At 47.6% G+C, this 13,156-nt stretch overlaps 1 protein-coding gene across 1 annotated transcript in view; it reads left to right on the top strand.

Annotated features, from left to right (window-relative positions):
- The first annotated feature begins 7,865 nt into the window (after nucleotides 1–7,865).
- BDH2 (3-hydroxybutyrate dehydrogenase 2) overlaps nucleotides 7,866–13,156 on the top strand; it is a 100,140-nt gene continuing 94,849 nt past the window's right edge. The window contains exon 1 of the mRNA XM_082274127.1: nucleotides 7,866–7,956. The gene's annotated coding sequence lies outside the window, so the exon portion shown is untranslated. The remainder of the gene's footprint in view (nucleotides 7,957–13,156) is intronic.

Raw genomic sequence — 13,156 nt, 5'->3', positions numbered from 1 at the left:
CTTTAGCACTTAATATTTTTGATGTGTTTGACATATTCTAACATTTTTTACACATATTTATTGGTATTTATATATATATATATATATATGTAATTTATTTTTATCATTGAGTGCACCTTATATTTATGAATTAGATTTTCACATATTTTTATCACTTGCATAACTTTCCTGGTAGCGCTGTGTTTTCATAATGTTGTAATATTGCAATACTATTAATCTTCTAGGGAGGTCCGTAAGGCAATTCATATGTCTTGTTTGAGAGCCAAAACCATTATGAAATATGCTAGACTCCTTTACTATTTACTGAAATCTTGGCCTTTATCTATTTTTCTAGATTCTGGCCATATCCTGCTAACGCTGTGCACCTAGTCGCATCTTCACACTTTTTATACCCTTTGGCCAATACATATATGAGACGGGGTGGCGGGTGAACTCCCCCATTTTTCGATGTGTGCGTTGAAGGTAGGCACTTTAAATTAAATGGGAGTTATTCATGTATATATTAATATACACTGTTGATCGGATTTTTTGCATACAACATTTTTTTTCATTTGGCAGACTTTTCTAATCAATTGGGTCCTCATTCTATGTACCCCTTGTGGTTCCATGGAGTCCTAGGCGGTGACCCCCATTGGTTCAACCTTCGAGCTACAGGCGACAGCAAAAAACACTCTTTTGTGCTTTTAATTATGCGGTTGTTGCTTCATTATTGTGCATCCCCAACAGATCAGTGCGAACATGTTTGATGAGTCTATTGGATGCAATATGTTTGTACATTTAACTTTATCATATTTTCTCTTTATATAACAGAAAAAATGCACCGTGTAACTCTATACCCCTGATGAAGAAAAACGATACGATTTTTCGAAACGCTTTGGGTTCATATCTATGTCATTACAGTTGATTTTTTTTTTTTAATTCGTTTTTATTGATTTTCGAAGTTTACAACATAAAGAGAAGGAATGCGATTTTAGCATAGCAAAAAAAGTACAAAGAACAGATGTACAGATAAAACAAAAAGTAAATGCAATAATGTTTGGTAGAGATGGGTATAAACTGCAACCAAAGCAACCAAAAACAACAAAGATAATGAGAGACAAGGGAATGGGGAGGGATTTAGGGGAGGAGCCATCATGGCTATAGAAAGAGGATGCCTTTGCCAGAGAGGAGATGGTCAATCATAGTTCAGATCCAGTGTTCAATGAGAAACATATTAATTTTAGTGCAAATCTGCTAGTCCAGAGTTGCCATTTAGAGTCAAAGCGTTTCCTCTGGTCTTGCTTAGTTGCTAACAGACATTCAAACTTGAAGTGAGTGTGAACTAACTCCACCACATCCCCAAGGTTCGGAGCAAGAGGGACCTTCCATTTTCTAGCCAGAACTAGTCTGGCCGCTAGGAAAATATGGGTAATGATTGTTCAAGAGGAGAAGGGGAACTGGTCTTTATCAATATTAAAAATTGCCCTGAGTTCGGAGAAGTGAGGATACCAGAAATGCCAGACACTAGCCGAAAGACACCTCCCTAAAAGCTCTGTAGACTCTTACAGAACCAGAACATATGTAGTAGATGTTCAACAGAGAGGGGACGAGGAGGGCAGGAACCAGGAACATGGATATTCTGAGGGGGGTACCACCAGAGGGCTATTTTCTGGGACAGTTCCCAATGGTTGATACAATGAGGAGCTTGGTATATGGACTTAAAGGCAACCCGCCATTGGGAGGGGGAGAATGACATACCCAGGTCTTTTTCCCATTTAATGTAGAGAGGGGATTTGTTAAAGGTCATCTTGTCTTGAATAAGATTATAAAAAAGGTGATGCCCTTAGGAAGGGGGGGGAGTATGATAGAACTGCCAGACTTCCAGTGGGAGGGAGGCCTCGTCTACCGTAAAGGATCTCAGGAGATGTGAGACACGAAGGTAAGAATATGGATCTTAGTAGGAAAAGCCCTAGTCACGGACCAAATTGTCAAAGGGCTTGAGTCGGCCATCAATGAAGAGACCCGAGAGTAGGCGAGCTCTCCCTTTTTCTCAATGGTCTAGGGGTATGTCAGGGAGTAAGGAGTTCAGGATTTTTAAAGGAACTGGAAGGCTCCTCCGAACTGCCGAGGTGTGGGTAGCAGAGCGCAATTTGCACCAAGCAAGAAGGGATGCCTGAAGAGTAGGTGAGAGTTTGTTTAGTCAGTGGGGTTTCCAGATATCAGTAAGAAGGAATATGCGAAGGTCATCAATGGAACTGAGAGAGGCCTCCATTTGTGGTAACAGAACCTCCCGCGTAGGTGTGAACCAATGTCTTGAGTTGTGCTAGTATGGAAGCATGGTAATAATCCCCCACATCAATGCCACCCATTCCCCCAGCCGACCGGTGTTTCACCAATACTTTATGAGAACATCTAGGTCGTTTGGAATTCCACAGGAAAAGTGTGAGAGCTTTTTGTAAGGTAGTAAGGTGAAACCTGTTCAAAGGAATGGGAAGGGTGCAAAAAAGATACAAAATTTGAGGGAGACATATCATCTTTAAAGAGGCCAAACGGCCCGACCAGGAGAGTTCTACCTTGGCCAGACTCTTGGTCTCCTGGGCGATTTTCTTGATCAGGGGTTCATAATTGGCCGAGGCTAGATTCGATACATCGGGGGTTAGTTGGATCCCTAGGTATGGTAATGTGGAACTTGTCCATGTGTATGGGAATTGGGATTGGAGGGAAATTTTAAGGGAAAGGGGGATGTTTAATCCCATAATAGTCCCCTTGCTAAAGTTAGGTTTATATGATACGGTACTGAAAGTCGTCAAGAGTGAATGGGCTGTGGGGAGTGAGAGGGTGAGGTTAGTGAGACACAAGATGACGTCATCTGCAAAAAGACTCACTTTATGTAATCTGTCATTAAAGGGAAAGCCATGAATGAGTGGATTAGCACGGACCTGGGCTGCAAGGGGTTCAATTAGGAGATTAAATATAGTAGGGGACAAAGGGCAACCTTGCCTAATCCCATTTGAGATGGGTAGGGTGCGGGAGAGGGTGTTAGAGATCTACACTTGTGCAGAGGTGGAGGAGTATAAGGCCATTATCGCCGATAATATAGGGCCGGAGAATCCAAATTTCTTCAAACTGTGGGACATGTATCCCCAGTGGACGCGATCAAATGCCTTCTCTGCATCCAAGGAGAGGAGCAGAGAAGCACTTGATCCCTCCCAGCGCTATAAACCATATTAATAATTCTACTTGTGGCATCGGATGCCTGCCAGTGGTAAATCCTGTTTGGTCAGGGTGAATTAAATGTGGAATAATTGAAAGAAGACATTGGGCGAGTAGTTTAGAGTATCTTAACATCCGTATTGAGTAAGGATATAGGCCTGAAATTGGCAGGTGTTGTGGGGTCTTTTTCAGGTTTGGGGATAGTGACAATATGAGCTTTGAGCATTTCGGAAGGAAAGGAGGTTTTGGATACCGCAGAAGAATAAACATTGGCCATAGTCAGGCAGAGATGGGTATGGAACACCTTATAATAGTTGTTGGTTAAACCGTCAGGGCCTGGCGCTTTTCCATTCGGTAGGGACCTAATGACCTTAGCAATCTCAGAAGCCGTAATTTAAGGTATCCAGTTGGGAAGGCGATAGAGTCGGAAGGTCAAGTGAGGATAAAACATTTTGGATGGGGTCGTCTGTGGGCTGGATTGTGTGCACATCTTCCGACAAATTGTAGAGGGAGTGGTAATATGCAGTAAAGGAATCGGCTACCTCGGACAGATGTAGAATTTTATGTTTAGTCACTGGGTGGATGAGGTGACTTATTTTAGTTTTGGCTTGAAAGGATCTAACCCTACGTGCAAGGAGTGTAGCTGCCTTATTACCGGAGGAATAATGATTAGGATTAAGAAATTGCAAGTGGGTATGATATTGTTCTCGTAGTAATAGTCTCAGGTCCAGTCAAGGGCAGAGAGTGTATGCGAGAGTGTGGAGGTAACTTGGGCTTTATCTAGTGTTTCCAATTGGTGTATTTCCGAAAGCAGGGCATCTATCCTCCGAGTCCTCTGTTTTGTTGAGCTGGGAGCCGATTTGGATCAGAATGCAACAGATAAAGGCCTTGTGGGCACACCAAAGGGTAGAGGGCTCAGAGACAGAAGCAGTGTTGGTCTCTAAAAAATCGTCTTAATGTTTAGCTATAGATTGGGCATAAGCTGGATCGTGGAGAATTCGGGAGTTTGCCCGCCATGTGTAGGAGGAGAGGTAGAGTCACCTTCTTGTATGACCACCGAGATAGGGGCGTGGTCTGATCATAAAATAGAATGTATAGAAGAGGAATAAATCTGTGGAAGGAGAGGTTTGTCAACTATGATAGCATCAATCCGGGAATATCTGTCTGGAGGAGTAAAACGAGTAATCACGCTCACCAGTGTGTTGACACATCCAAACATCATATAAATCATTCCAAACAGAATGTAGTACGGGGACAGAGCGCTTAGCTGTAGATGTAGTATCTAAGGAGGGATCTGCAATGGCATTGAAGTCCCCACACAGTAGCAAAGAGCCCCTGCGAAGGGAGTTCAATTTGCACAACAGTTTTCTAACAAAACGTATTTGACCAGTATTAGGAGCATAAAGGCTAACAATAGTAAACAATTTGTTGTTCAATTCACAAATGACAATCAAATAACGGCCTTCCGGGTCTTCATATTTTTCCTTTAATGTAAAGGCAACAGAGTTTTTAATTGCTATCCCCGCACCTCTTTGTTTGGTAGAGGCAGAGGCCAGAAATACCTGGGGAAACAGTTTGTGGGACAATTTAGGAGTAGCCGAAACCTGAAAATGAGATTCCAGAAAACAAAGGATGTCTGCTTCCAGCTTAAGAGCATCTTTCCACAATGCAGACCGTTTAGCTGGGTGGTTCAGTCCGTTGACATTGTAAGAGACAATCTTAAGTACCATAATCCTGGAAGGAAAAAAAGATTAAACAGTACCTCAGCCCGGCGAGCGTCTGGAGTGGCCAGGGAAGAGGAAGCATAGTCTTTCGTGGGAACAGCTCAAGGGGGCAGGACCAGTGGGAGTAGCAGTGCGTCAGGTTGCGGAAGGTAGCAATCAAGGCAAATCCTGAGAAGGGACATCTGGAGAAAAAGAAGCAGTCAGCAAAAGGCATCAGGAGGGGGTAGAGAAGAGTCAACATTGGGAACAGGCATAAAAAAAGGGATCCAAATGTGGATCAATAAGCAGACAATCTGCACATTTGCTATCGGGGGTAAAACATGGGGTGGAGTTCCTGGGTGCCTCAGAGTGAGGGTGGGTTGGAATGGAGTCATAGGAGGTGAGCCTTGAAAGATACAGTCATATATGAGTCTTCTTCTTCCTGTGGGAGACCAGCTGCCATTCTTCTTGAGAAGGAGAGGCATGTTGAGGGGACTGCCCGGAGCTTTCTTGTGGTGGGACGATATCCCAGGTGCGTAACCATTGCAGGCCTTCATCGAGGGACGAGATTACTGTGGATGTGCCCTGATGAGTGACAGTGGTTTTGGTTGGGAAGCCCCATCTGTAAGCAATATTATGGTTGCGCAGGGCTTTTGTGATGGGAAGTAGATTTCTGCGCTTCATCATGTTGTATTGTGACAAGTCTGCGAAAGCTTGGATAGAAGCGTAAGTAGCAGAGTTGCGAGAATTCTTGCGGAACTCCCCCATAAATTGATCTTTTATGTGATAGAAGTGGACCCTCATCAGAACGTCTCTAGGGACACTGTCCTCTAGAAAAGAGGGTCTAGGGAGATGGTGAATCCTATCTATAATGATTTCAGAGGGGGCAGCCAATGGTAGAAATTCCATGATGAGATCTACAGCATACTAACGCAGGTGGTCTGGGCTCACCGTCTCTGGGACCCCACGCAGTTTGATGTTGTTCCTGCGTGAGTGGTCCTCCAGATCAGTGACTTTAGCTTTGAACCAGTCCACATCATCAATATGTTCATTGTAAGAGTCCACAAGAGCATTATATGAGGTAGCAAACTCCCCTATCTTGTGCTCCACATGATCCACTCTGTCACCAAATTCAGAAAGCTCCTTCCGGAAGCTTTGCACATAGTACAGCATATCAGTATGGAGAGAGGTGCGGAGAGAGACCAGCATCTCCTTCATGGTAGTGTCTAATATAGGCTGATTGGGGTGGTGGCTGTGAATTCACTGGTGTCATCTAGGGTGATGTGGCCTCTGACAGATTCCATGGCAGGAGAATCCTGGTCCATCCTGGGTCTGGATTTGGCAGGGCTTTCTGATATAGGAGTGGAGGCCTGGGGAGAGGCTTTTGAGGGTCCTTGCTGAGATTTTGACGGGGTACTAGGGCCCTTGGAGGAGGATGATGAGGCTGCCGATAGTGCGGGAGATCGGCCGCCGCCGCCATCTTGGGCCTTCTCCCGCCCGGCCGGCGGGAAGAAGTGCTGCAGCTTACGGGGGTTTGTGACCTCCTTTCGCTTGCAGGGCATGGCAGGGGAGATGTATATGGTCTCCAGAGTGAGGAAGGACCTGGCAGGGCTGGATGGCTCACCTCTATGATGTGGATTACCCGGCACCGGTGCGGAGCTCCTCAATTAAGCCGCCAGCCCGTTTGTGCGGTAGCCACGCCCCCCCCCCCCCCAATTACAGTTGATTTGAGGTTATGCTTACACAATAGTAATAGATATTTCAACCGCCAAGTTATGTTATTTTACTGGATTTTTGTATTATAATGTCTTTTTATACATATATGTAAATTAAAATTTCATGCATTTTAATTGTTTTGGTGATACATTTGCCCTAAAAAATACCATATTAGGGTCCTTGCTAATAGAGTCAGGTTTTGACAGGTACCCGCTCCCACTTCCACAAAACCAAAGGTAATTCCCAGCTCAACTCGCCAGCCAGCTTGCTACCAACTGAATTAACCTAACAGTTTGCATTAAAAACAGGGGTTTAGTTAGCACACATCTGCAAATACATGAGTAAGCTGCGGAGGCCACAACAAGGCACCCCATTAGTATCCGCAGTCCTAACTCTATACATTTTTGAGAGCCTCTATAGTAGAAACACATGCATTATAATGGATAGGCAGAGGGCAGGTGAGCCTGGAGGGAGCCCACCCCTCCTTAAAGGCACAAGGGCACACTGCACACCCAGCACATACTGTAGCACAATGACAGCTCCCACTTCCTGGTCAGATCATGTGGCGATCTGTGAAGACGTTCCTCCTCCCCCTCCTCTTCCTTCCCCCGCTGGCTGCTGGGACACACACATTCATAAAGCGCCTTGGGATTTGAGCATGCGCAGTAGGAAATGAGCTGTGAAGATAAAAAAACCCTTAGTGTGCAGCAGCCAAACTCAGCCCCCGTAATACTTACCTGAGCCCTTCTTGATCCAGCGACGTGCACGAGTGCCTTGGTTGATTGGCTGAGACACAGTAGTGGTGCCATTGGCTCCTGCTGATGTCAATCAAATTCAGTAAGCCAATAGGGAGAGGAGCCTGGGCGGGCCGCGACTCTGTGTCTGAATGAACACACAGAGCTGTGGCTCGGGTGCCCCCATAGCAAACTGCTGGCTGTGGGGGTGTTCCACAGGAGGGAGTGGCCAGGAGCGCCAGCGAGGAACCCGAGAAGAGGTGGATCCATGCTGCTCTGTGCAAAACCACTGCACAGAGCAGGTAAGTATAACATGTTTATTCTTTTTAAAGAAAAAAACGAGACTTTAAAGTTTAGCAAACTGACTTTGTTTTTTTGGGGGGGAGCCTGGAGCTCCTCTTAAACTTGCTTTGCAGTCAAAGTACATTTGAAAGCTAATGAGTGAAATAGAAATGTACAATAACCAATATTAAACACTGGGTGGCAGCACGCTCTATGAGCGCACATAGCCTGTTCCTAGCATGCTGACTGAACTACTTCCTCTACGTCACCTGACTGTTGTCAGTCCAAAGATCGTAGCCATTGATCCTATCGGGGGAATTCTGTTTCAGGTAAGTGTTGTCATTTCTCAAATCAGTATTATAGAGCAGCATGTGGCTTGCAATCCTGGAAGAAGCAAGCTGTGTTGGTTTATAATCCTAGACTCTAACCCTACTAAATTTTGTACTAAAAACAATACTTAGTATTGTATGTGTAACAAAAGCCCAACCGCACCATTCATTGGATGTAATAGAATTTAAAGATAATAGAGAGTAGTGGACACTAGTAGAAAAAGAGCTTATTGCGGAGTCCTAATTTAGAGTGATCGCATCAAATACTGACTAGACTAGCATGTTAAGTATCAGCATAACACAGTGCAATCCTAAACTAAGATGCAAGGCAGTTGCTTTAGACTGGGTTCACACTGGCTGCAGCCGCGGGTCACTGCAGGGGGTCCTGTGCTTCCCTGTTCACCGATTCAGGTGCAAATCAGGTCCGAGTTTCTGCCTGAATTCGCACCTGATTCAGAGCCAGAGATGCACAGGACCGTTTCCAAATGCAGACCGCGGCCGCCCCAGAGCTGTGTGAATCGGCTCCATTTGGTCACAGTCTCCTGTCATGCTAATTGGATGCGGGGAAACCCTATCCAATTCGCATAAGCGTGAACCCAGCCGTAGGCTCGGTTTACATTGGTGCGATGGAAGACCTTGCATGTGATTAGCACCGCACTGCTGTGCAAATCACATGCGATGTCTGTGTGATGCGAATTCAGCCATACAAATTGAATAGCTGAATTTGCATCATATTCAGACCCTTTTTTTGGTCTGCACCAGAATTGGATCGCATAGTTGTTCCCACCTATGCGATCCAATTCCTGTTCGAATTGACAGTTTGCACTGCGATATGCGAACCGATCTGGGTGTGTCATTAACTTTGTATTGACACTCCCATCGATTCGCATATGACAGTGTAAACTGCCTGCAAGTCGGTGCGATGCGGGAACCCGCAGTGGATTTGCAGGGTTTCCTGTATCTCAGCAATGTGAACCGAGCCTTATCTAATAATGTATCCTGTGAGGTGTAAAGTTCATAGTTTAATGGGCCATACACGCTATAAGATTTTCTGAATACTTTTTCCTTTAGATTTTTCCAAAACCACATAATATGAGGTCAAATCTAAACACTTTCAATTTGTATGCAATCTGGCAGGCCCTTTCACTACATAGAAAAGGTAAATCTGAAGGAAAAAGTCTTCAGAAAATCTTATAGTGTGTATGGCCCTTAAGGCTCAGTTCACATTGGTGCGATGGAAGACATTGCATGTCATTCGCACAATCGATTCCCAGAGTTTCCTGCATTGCACTAATGTGAACCGAGCCTTAAACTGCTTACCTTTTTCCCCCATCATTCATGCTAATCACATTTTTAAATGAAACCTTTCCGTTTTCATGACACTTCATACTTTAAACCTAATGATGTCGGTCCTATGTAGCGGCGGTGAAAGCGATCCTCTGCTCCTGGCTCCCCCCTCACCCGCTTAGCCTGCTTGCCTGCCTGCCTAGCCTGCACGCCCGCTTGCTATCTCCCCGCCGGACGCCATACCTTGGCAGCTGATATCTACTCGTCAGAGGACGCAGCGGACGGTCCTATCCCTTCTCCCCACACTGTAAGATCCCGGAGGCTCTTCTGTTCGCAGCCGCACCAGCCGCATAGCTCCACTGTCCACTCCAGCTAAAGACGCCGACCAGGAGCCAACATGGAGGGGTTATGACCTGACCCTGTGCCCTCTGCAGGTCTCTTAGGAGGAACCCCCCTTTGGTACGGTATGGAGAGAGACATAGCTTGGAGCTGGAAGTTAAAAGAAAAACAATGGCGTGGTAAAGACTCACATCCTGGAGCTCCGTGACCCTTAGTGGCGATTTAGCCCTCTACAGACAGTGTTTTTGTCCCTTCTTTACATGCCTACCAGTACTAAGCCTCTGGAGTCCCAGGCGAACGCTCGGGGGCCTGACATTTCTACTTATTTCCTCCGGCACCCTCCTTCACAGCCGAACCCCGTGGCCTCCAAGATGGCGCCGCCTCGCCCGTCCACGGCGGGATCTGCTGCATCTAAGATGAATGGGAAAGCTAGTTCCAGCCAGGCTGGGGTGCAGGATCCTTCTCACAGGAGTCCATCATCCCCGATTCTCATGCTGGAGCTGCCGCTTGTAAACCCCTTGGCGGCCTCTGCCTCATCTTATTAGCCACAGCAGCCCCCTGCATCTGAAAGGAGAGAGATCCTTTCCCTTATACTTACTTAGCAGGACTTCACGGAGATGGCGGCATCTATTGTAAATACTCTCTCTCAGGAGATTAACTCCCTTAAGCACCAAATAGATCACGTAGATAGTAGGGTATAGGCTGTGGAATCAGTACATTCCTCTCTGACCTACAGGGTCTCTGCATTGGAAACCTCCCAGTCCTTATTCCACAAACATTGAATTACAATCCAGCTGCAGCAGGATGACGGGGAGAACCGCAGCCGCAGGAATAATGTCCGCCTGGGGGGCCTTCCGGAGGCGACCCAGGGCCCTGACTTGAAGGCTATGGCTACCGCCATTTTCAACAGGCTTTTGGATCGGCCATCCACGGAAGACATTGAATTAGACTGGGTACACAGGGTCTGGGCCCCCCGCAGCTCGGGGGCTGACCATCCACGCGACGTGATGGCCAGGGTACATTTTTTTCTCCCTCAAGGAAGAGATCATGAAGAAGGCCTAGGCTAGGGGCCGGCTGGATTTTGATGGGGCTGTTATACGCCTGTTCCTGGATTTGTCCCGCCGTACTCTACGGATGAGAGCCCTCCTGGAGACCGTCCGTACTGCTGGTGCCACTTACCATTGGGACCACCCCTTCCATCTAGTGGTCTTGAGAGGTAGGTCCACCTTTGCCCAGCGCTGGCCGGATCAACTGCCTGATCTTTTTGCCTTCCTGGAAGCTCCCCCTGTCTCCATCCCTGACTGGTTGGTTGACCCCTGGCAACAGCATTCACTGGAGCCTTCTTCGCCAAGACCTCAGCGCCTTTGGGGGCACCGCTTCAGGTCCGCCAGGCGCAGAGACTCGGCTGAGGCTCCTGCCTCTTCAGAATTGTAGGACTGTTGAACACTGACCCCTCTGCGTTCTGCAGTTTGCCTGGAGGGTCTCTGGCCCTTGTTTCTGCCCCCCTTCTACCCCCCTCATGGGTTACCCCTGCCGTGCCACCCGCATGGAGTTGCTCCCCCCCCCCCCGCCCATGCCCACCTGATGGTCTGTTGGTCTCCTTGTATCACCCCTCGCAGACGACTGGCTCCATGGGTCCTTTTGCCACTCTGTGAACTCTTGTGACCAGGATTCGTCGGGGTGGTGGTGGGGTCTTCTGCCGCTCCCCCCGCGCCGATGGGGGGTTTCTTTGGGCTTGGGCTGGGGGGGTCTGGGACTGTATGCTGCCTGATGTTTTTGGGGTGGGCTGTTTTCAGGGGGTTTATTTGGGCATGTCTTTGCTGTGAAATGTTGTGTCTGCTGTTTTATGCCTATGTTTAACTTTTTGCTCTGCTTCCTGCTTTTGGGGCTACAGTTTCCTTGTTTTTCTATACTAGGCTGTCGCCTCTGGGTCACGTCTCCGTTTATTCTTCTTTTTTTTTTCTCTTTCCTTACATGGTGCCTCCTACCCCCACTTCCCCACACTAGGTTGCGCCTGGTTGCGCAAGGTTACGTTTTGACCATTGTTAGTATTTATACTGATATACTCTTTCACACTTTTTCTTTCTGATACTCCCCTTTCACTTTCTTTCCTCCTCTGGTACCCTTCCCCCCCCCCCCCTTTTTTTTTTTTTTCCTCTTAGGCCGGGTCGGGGCCGCCGGAGCTGGGCATGTCGGCCTCTGCCGGGCACCCGGCGTCGGGCTATAAACTGACCTCGCTGAATGTGCGAGGCCTCTCTACCCCTGAGAAGCGCTCACGGCTGTTGCTCGATCTCCGGCGCAGTCGCTCCCATATTGCCTTTTTTCAGGAGACCTATTTTAAGATGGATTCAGTTCCCAGATTGCACAATAGGGATTTCCCGTGGGCGTATCATGCCCCTTCGCCCATCCCAAAGTCCAAGGGAGTGAGCATTGTTATTTCCAAAACTGTCCCCTGGACTTTTGTGGCCATGCGGGTGGATCCCCAGGGTAGATATTTGCTGGTGGAGGGCACCTTAGGCCATGGGGTAGTCACTCTAGTAAATGTCTACCTTCCCAATGCTAATCATTTATCTTTTTTTTCAGCTTTTAACTCCGATTATTATGGACTTCCGTGAGGGTCACCTCATTGTGGGCGGGGACTTAAATTTTGCTCCGGAGCCCCTCATTGATGCCTCGCGTGGATCATCCCACCTCTCCTATGCACGGCTGCGTAGACTTAAAAGGGAACTCTCCCTCCTTGACCTGATCAATCTGTGGCGAATCATGCATCCAGGCGAGCGGGATTACACCTATTATTCTGCCACACTCAACATTTACTCTAGGATAGACCATTTCCTGATTCCTCAGAGTGATCTCTCCCTGATTTCCTCCTCTCACATTGACTCCTTCTCTTTCTCGGACCACTCACCCATCCATATTTCTATTGACTAGGACTCTGGGCCACCGAGACCGCCAACCTGGCGATTAAACTAATCTACTGCAACTCCCTGGGCCCGCGCCAAAATTGATGTGGCCCTGTCCGCGTTCTTCGCGGATAATATAGACCCTTCCTTATCCCCCTCGGTCATTTGGGAAGCCCATAAATGCGTTATTCGGGGGTTCTCATACGAACAAGAGAGCGTGGTAGCCGCGCTTCTATCGCGCATTACAACCCCGAGTTTGTCCCATAAGCAGTCCCTGGCGACGGAGCACTTGCTGCCCCTCACGAGAGCACGGGAAGAACTGAATAACTTATTGTTTCACAGAATGGTGTGGAGCCTGGCCTGGGCCAGGCGATACTATTATGAATTTTCCGCTAAACCCAGGGTAATGTTGGCGCGGGCTCTGCGTGGTCCTTGGAAACTCACAGTAATTCCCCATATACAGTCTGCGGCTGGCCGTAGAGTTCACTCGTCAGCGGCTATCGCCGATGAATTCCGTACCTCTTTTCATTCTCTGTTTAATCTTCCCCCTTCGGGTTCCTCCTTGGGCCCTCCTGGCGGGCTCGACACAGCGGCTGTTTACATCCGGTCCTCGGGTATGCCCTCTCTTACGGCGGAGCAGGCCTCTGCCTTGGAGGGGGAGATCTCTGAGG

This window comes from Pelophylax lessonae (genome assembly GCF_965119305.1).
Source record: "Pelophylax lessonae genome assembly, chromosome: 1".
NCBI lineage: Eukaryota > Metazoa > Chordata > Amphibia > Anura > Ranidae > Pelophylax > Pelophylax lessonae.
This window is presented reverse-complemented; position numbering and strand designations above follow the sequence as displayed.